Raw genomic sequence first — 8,231 nt, forward strand, 5'->3', positions numbered from 1 at the left:
AAATGACCCTTTCACAGATACACAACCAGAGACAGAGTAAGATGTAAACAGAAAGAGGTCTTCTGACTCTAAATCCCATCCTTTCCCACAGCACCATGCTGTCTTCCTGGAAGAAGTGAGCTTGTTACTTTCCAGGGAAGTCTTGAGGGGCATAATATGCCAAAGGACTCAAGGTTGAAAATAGATGTATTATAGCTACTTGATGGTTTTGATTGCTTAAGCTACTTAGAAAATAAGTTCAAAAGCTTTCCAGTACTATTTCTCTTTTTTTACAAAAATGGAAGGTAGATTCAGTATGCAGGCAATGGGGGAAAAGGGGGATTCTTTTTGACTACTTGGTTCACATATTTGCTGAGAATTTAACTCTTTCAGATCTCTGAGTACCTGCATCTTTCCCTGAGGTATGGTTGATACAGTAATGCGCATGTTAGGGACATATGGGTGGCTCAGCTATTGAGATTGAGCGTCTGCCGTCTGCCTTTGGCTCAGGTCGTGGTCCCAGGGTCCTAGATTGAGTCCTGCTTTGGGCTCCCTTCAGGGAGCCTGCTTTTCCTTCTGTCTGTGTCTCTGCCTCTGTGTCTCTCATGAATAAATAAATAAAATCTTAAAAAAAAAAAAAGTAATGTCCATGTTAAAAAGAATAGGCCCATCATTTGAGTATCAAGCTGAGGTAGGGCTCCCCCTCACACAAAGTGCCTTTTATTTCTTTGGTGGTTTTTAGAACATAATACCCTACATAGAGCTCTTTCCAGTACCTTCTCCACTAAATTGTATTTCTCTCCTTACTACCTCCCTCCCTCAATAGATTAAGAGCTCTGAATCCTCATCACCATTGCTAAATCCCAGGAATTATGAGTACTCTGTAATTAGTGGTCCAATGAGTTTATATATCGAGGGAGATGGGCCAGAGTGTTGAATTTGGGTTTTTCTAAACCAGAGTGCCTAGAGCTGCAATCCCTATAATAATATACATCTTGACCAAAAAAGTAAGACAAAGCTTCCCTAAGATTTAGGTGCCTTAGCAATTTCTTTATATTAGATACAATATAGTACATGCACCCTTACCTTAGTCTGAACTGAATATAGCGACGGATGTGTCCAGGCAGAAAGGAGCAGAAAAGTCAGTTCATAAGCTTAAGAGCTTGTAAGCAGAAAAAATACAATATAATTAAAACAAGAATGCTAATATCATCCTTATGTTATTTGTCTAGTGCTCCTGTTCTTGGAGTGCAGTTTTCATTCTTGTGTCTTCAATATCTAACAGACTTAATAATGGTGCTTGAGAAGTACTGTTGCTTTTACCAAGGATGCTCTGCTAATTAACAAGTCAGCAAATAATTTTCGAGCGTCTGCCATGTGCCAACCACTTTGCTAAACAGCAAGGATATATTGTGAACTGTGAACAAGACCAATTGAGGTCCCTATTTTTGTGAGATTTGAATTGTGATGGAGGGAGACAGATGATGAGCACATAAACCAGTAAGCTGATTTTTGGTACAGTTAAGTGCTGTGAAGGACATAATGCAGGGAGCATATTCATCTAACATACTTTAGCAGACATTCTAGTTACTAGCATCCACAAAAGAGAAAAAGAGTAGTCATACAAAATGGACGCAATTAACTTTTGTATATTGATCTTGTACCTAATGACTTTGCTGAACTTACTAGTTCTAATAATTTTTTAGTGGATTCCTGTACTTTCTATATACAAGAGTGTGTCATCTAAGCATATGGGACTTTTTAGTTTTTCCCTTCTAATCTAAATGCCTTTTATTTATTTCTCTTGCCTAATTGCTTGGCCAGAACTTCCAGTACAATGTCGAATAAAAATGGTGAAAGCAAACATCCTTGTCTTGTTCCTCATCTTAGAAAGTATTCAGTCATTTGCCACTGAGCGTGATGTTAACTATGCATTTTTTGTAGATTTCCTCCATTGTTTCTTTGCTTGCAATCATTCGGTTACCTTGCTTGCAACACTCAACACTTTTAGCCATTCTCAGCAACATGTGATAGTATACTAACCAATATTTCTAGCATCATTTGCAATGCTACCTTTTTTTTAAAGATTTTATTTATTCATGATAGACACACATGGAGAGGCAGAGACACAGAGGGAGAAGCAGACTCCTAGCAAAGAGCCTGATGCGGGACTCGATCCCAACCCCAGGATCATGCCCAAAGGCAGATGCTCGACCACTGAGCCACCCAGGCGTCCCATCAATGCTACTTCTTTATGCACTAAAATGTTTTCATTTATTGCTTTGTTTCATCTTAACCATTTGTATAGAAATCTTTCCAAAGTGGTAAACATTCCTGGCTACTTTAAACAGAATACATATAATTCAACTGTTGCTTTTAAACTTGGACCTAATTGTGATGTATTACTATGCTAGCTAATAATGTGGTGATGCCTTTGGGAGATTATTGGATAGTCTGGCCCTACAAAGAGTCCTTTCAAGCTGCTCTACGTTTTGCGCATCTGTGTCTGCTTTTTACAAATACAGATTGTCCTGTCCCTAGTTGTTAATTGGCACTTTTTCTGACCTTACTATGCTTGCCTCTGAGAACATTCTCTTTTAATAGGTGATATCTAATCTCCTGAGGACCAGGCTGCGAGAGAACCAAAATTGTTAGAAGATTTTGTAAAATAAGAGTAAATGAACTGAGGAATAAATTCTTTTGTGAATTAAGTGCATGTACTTTCCTATATCTTGTTTGGTTAAATTTCGTAGGTACTTGGTTCTGTTCTGAAATGAATCACTGTTGAGTGTGAGGTACTCACTATATCATAAATAAAATTATTTCTCAGAGGCTTGTACTAGTTCCCACAACCTCATCCCCATTCCTAGTCAGTTTTCATGAGTTGAACTCTTCCCTATTTCTCTTACTCCTCCAGGACATGAATGTTCATAGTAGCCTTATTCATAATCGCCATAAAATCAAAACAACGTAAAGTCAAATAAACAGGAATTGTCACATTAATTAGTACAATAGAATATTTTGTAGCAGTTGAACAAATTATAGCTATATTCAGCAACACGGATGAATCACACAATGTTGGATCAAAGGCCAGATGTAAAATTTTTACCTAATACATGATTACATATAAATCTCAAAAACAGTGTTTGAAGTCAAGATAGCTGTTACCTTTAAGGGAGGAAGGTAGGGACAGTAAGACAAGACTAAAATAAGGCAGAAAGGTAGAAAGTAAGGAGGTCACCAGGAAGAGGTAAAAGTCCTAAAACTAGATGCACCTAATAACATAGACTCAAATGCATAAGATGGGCAGAATTAACAAAAAGAAACTGACATCCTATGAGCACATGGAGATCTTAACATCTCCTTTGTGAAAGTTCAGTAGGCTGAAGACATTTTGAGCAATATCTGATAATTATTCACTCCTAAATTAGGAAATACATTTTCAAGCATGCTTAGAACACTTAAAACAGTTCACTATCCCATATTGAGCTGAAATCTGTTTTACTAAGGTTTTTATCTTCTGGTCCTAGTTCTGTCTATTGGAACCATAAAGACATGTTACTCTTTCAGTAACAACCCTTCTAATTTTTAAAGACAGCTGCCATGTGTCCATTGAGTCATGTATCTGGTTTAACCAAACAAGAGTGATTGAAAGATGACCATCACATCTGGGTGGATGTGCCACTTATTGGAATAGAAAACACTAGTGAGCCTGGTGAAACAGGCAACAAAGATCTCCCCTTGGATGTCTAGTGGTCTTCTAAAACTTAACATGTCCAAAATTGGTCTCTATTCTTATGTAAAAATCTGCTACTCTGCCAGTGTTCCTTACCTCCATGAGCAGCATCACCATTGACTCAGGTGTTCAGGCCAAAAAATCTCCGGATCCTTCTTACTCCTCGTGCCACTATAACAAATCCTTCCAGGATATATTGCAATCCTATCATTTTTCCCATTTACCTCTACCACTGAGTCCAAGTTTCCATTGCTCTTGTCTAGACCATAACAATAGTTTTTTTTTTGTTTTTTTTTTTTTAATTTGAGAGAGGGGGAGTGCATGTGCACATGTGGAAAGAGTGAAGAGGAGCAAAGGAAGAGGGCGCAAATCTCAAGCAGACTCCATGCAGAACTTGGGCCAGATCTCACAAGCCTGAGATCATGACCCAAGCTGAAACCAAGAGTCTGACTCCCAACCAATTGAGCTACCCAGACCACAACAATAGCTTCTTAACTGATCCCCCCGTTTCTACAGTTCCCCCATACATTCTCTTCTCCATATTGGAACCAGAAAGATCCTTTTACATGTAAGTTGGACCCTGTTTTTTTCTCTCATCCCTATAGTGACTTCCAACAAACTTAGAATAGTGCAGAGTGCCCTGGTGGCTCGGCAGTTTAGCGCTGCCTTTGGCCCAGGGTGTGATCCTGGAGACCCAGGATCGAGTCTCACGTCGGGCTCCCTGCATGGAGCCTGCTTCTCCCTCTGCCTGTGTCTCTGCCTCTTTCTCTCTCTCTCTCCGTGTCTCTCATGAATAAATAAATAAAATCTTAAAAAAAAAAAAAAAAGAATAGTGCAGAGTCCTTTGCATGTCCCCCAAGGCCCTTCATAATCTCACCTCTGGCTACCTCTCTAACCTCATCCTATCTGTGTGTGCATGCACACTTGCAGGCATACACACACACACACACACAAAACTTCGGCCACGTTGGCCATGTTCACCAGACTCAAACAACTTACTGACTTGGGGTCTTTGACTTGCCATTCCTTCTGTCACTTTCTTACATTGTCACTTCACTCAGTACTGCTCAGGTGTCATCTTCAGAGGCCTTTCCTGACCACTCTATCTAAATAAAATAGCACCACCATTGGGATAAAGAAGATGTGATATATGTGTGTATATATATATATATATATATATATATATATATATATATCCACACAACAGAATATTACTCAGCCATCAGAAAAGATGAATACCCACCATTTACCTTGACATGGATGGAACTGGAGGGTATTATGCTGAGTGAAGTAAGTCAATTGGAGGACAATCATCATATGGTTTTACTCATACGGGGAATATAAGAAATAGTGAAAGGGATTATAAAGGAAAGCAGGGGAACTGAGTGGGAAAAATTAGAACGGGAGACAAACCATGAGAGACTGCTAACTCTGGGAAATGAACAAAGGGTTGCGGAAGGGGAGGTGGGCAAGGGGTTGGGGTAACGGTGTTGGGCACTGAGGAGGGCACTTAATGGGATGAGCACTGGGTGTTGTACTATATGTTGGCAAATCAAACTTCAATAAAAACAAATTAAAAATTAAAAATAAAAAAAATAAAAAAAAATTAAAAATAACACCATTGGGGTGCCTGGGTGGCTCAGTCGGTTGAGACTCCAACTTATGATTTCAACTCAGGTTGTGATCTCAGAGTCCTGGGGTCTAGCCCTCTGTTGGACTCCCTACTCAGCAAGGAGTCTGCTTGTCTCCCTCTCCCTCTGCCCCTCCCCCAACATGCATGCTTGCTTGCTCACTCTGTGAAATAATCTTTTTAAAAATCATACAAATGAAATAGCATCAGCTACTTCTTATTCCATTAGCTTGCTTTATTTTTCTGCATAGCACTTAGAGCTACTTGATATTTTATTATGTATTTATTTATCTGTTCACGGTCTATTTCCTCTAGTTTTAGCTTCTGCAGGGCAAGACTTTGTTTAGTTCACCACTGTATTCCTAGTGCCTAGAACAGTTCTGTCTCATAGAAACCACTTTATAGGTATTTAACTGACTGGGTATTATTTCACTGTTTAAAGCCTGGAGCAAGGTTTGTCAGCAGTGGCGCTGTTGACATGTTGTAGAGACTGTCCAGTACGTTGTAGGGTATTTAGCAGTATTTCTACCTTCTACACACTGCATGTCAGTGGTACCCACCCTTAGTGGCGTCAAAAATGTAGCCATGTGTTACCAAATGCCCACTGAAGAGTACAAACCATCCAGTTGAGAACCACTGATCAAGAGCAAGTCATTCTAAACCAGATTCACCTGGAAAGCTTAAAGAAAAAGCAAATCCCGAGACTTAGCAGAGGCCAATAGATTCAGGATCTCATAGGCTTAGATTGAAAGTGACTGGTCAACAGGTACAGGGGACTTGCTGGCTTGATTATCATCTTGCTTCTTTATGTCAATTAAGCCTCCAGCTACAACATGCTACCTATGACTCCAATTCTCCATATGTGATTTCCTCCCTAAAGCAGAGATTGCTCAGTGGCTTACTAAGAGCATTTCCTTTTCCATCATTAGCAATAGAAACCCTTGTATTGTTGAATCATGACCATGCACCAGTTAAATAACACATTTCCTGGGCAGCCTGGGTAGCTCAGCAGTTTAGCGCCGCCTTCGGCCCGGGGCATGATCCTGGAGGCCCGGGATAGAGTCCTATGTCGGGCTCCCTGCATGGAGCCTGCGTCTCCCTCTGCCTGTGTCTGTACCTCTCTGTCTCTCTGTTTCTCATGAATAAATAAAATCCTAAAAAAAAAAAAATTTCCTGACCTTCCTTACTGATAATAACAGCCTCTCCTCCTCCCCGTCCTCCTCTTCACTCTTCTCCCTCCTCCTTTGTTGGCAGAAGTTGTACTTGAATGCATTCTGGTTGTACAGGCTTCACATAATACAAATGTGTGCCTTTCACCTGCCTTCCTCCCAAAAATAACTACCATCAATGAGTTACTGTATGACCTAACAATTCCCTTCCATGAACTTAAATCTACTTATTGTCTTCATAGTCATCCAATGTTTTTGATTCCTTATTTCCTAAATAATGTTCATCTAGCCTTTTTATTGAGTAATTTCAAGGCTATTTTATTTTATTTTTTAAAGAATTTATTTATTTATTCATGAGAGACACATGAGACACAGAGAAAGAGGCAGAGACACAGGCAGAGGGAGAAGCAGGCTCCATGCAGGGAGCCCAATGTGGGACTCCATCTCAGGTCTCCAGGATCAGGCCCTCGGTTGAAGGCCGACCTAAACCACTGAGCCACCCGGGCTGCCCTCAAGGCACATTAAAAAAAAAAAAAAAAAAGATCCCTTTCTAAGAAAAGGAAAGTTAGAAGAGCCTTGAGGAAGGCACTGCTCTTTTAACTTCATTCAGGACTCTCCTGGCATGGACTTCTTGTTTTCCAAAGAGTGATGAAAATCTACTTTTCTCCCTTAGTCCTCCAGTAGCCAGGTTAAAATTAGGTCATCTCGATTGTGTCATCTTCAGAGAAGAAGTACTTTATCTTCCTTAGGATAGAGGCACCTGCTGGCTAAGGAGACAACAGGGCTAAACATTTAGGAGTGACATATAATTTCTAATCCAAAACATTTATCAAATATAGAGCCTTACTATATTCAAGGCACTCTGGAGACATTGCAGGGTGTGTGAAGAAACAAAACAATCCCAGCGCCCAAGAAGCATACAGTTATTGTGGAAGACAAACAGCAACCCAAGCTTGTTTACTTTAATGTACTTTAAAATTAGTATCTATAAAAAAAAAAAAAAAATTAGTATCTATAAATCTTCCTGTATTGCCATTTCTTCACACAGCTGAACTATAAGCTCCACGAGAACAAAGACTGTACCCTATGTTTCACTGCATATTCCAACATAGAAGTTCTCTGTTCAGATTAAGATGCTACCAAGTTGTACAGATGATAATGTTCCTGAGGTGTTTTTTTTGTTTTTTTGTTTTTTTGTTTTTTGTTTTTATTCATGATAGACATAGAGAGAGAGAGAGAGGCAGAGAAACAGGCAGAGGGAAAAGCAGGCTCCATGCAGGGAGCCCGATGTGGGACTCGATCCTGGGTCTCTAGGATCAGGCCCTGAGCTAAAGGCAGTGCTAAACCGCTGAGCCACCTGGGCTGCCCTGTTCCTGAGTTTAAGCCTGTCTCTCCAATGAACAGTCGAGCTTATCTGAAAAAGAAATAGAGCATCAGTTGCCAGAGATTTGATGGGAGGACTTCTGTGCACTATCAGGAGGTGTTACTTACTAACAGAACAGAACAGTACCAGTTGCAGAGCATAGATATGTTCCTCTCCCCTTCCCTCTGGGTGCAGCCAAATAGGCAGGAAGGTGACAAGGAATACTTAGATTCAGCTGCGAGAGTCAGAGATGTGCCCTTTCGGTGCCTGTGAAACCATCCTGTCTCAGCATGTGTGACCAAGCAGCAGAAAAGAAGACTGGGTTCTCGGGCTCAGCCAGGGTTGAGGTCAATA

This window comes from Vulpes lagopus, chromosome 5, assembly GCF_018345385.1.
Source record: "Vulpes lagopus strain Blue_001 chromosome 5, ASM1834538v1, whole genome shotgun sequence".
NCBI lineage: Eukaryota > Metazoa > Chordata > Mammalia > Carnivora > Canidae > Vulpes > Vulpes lagopus.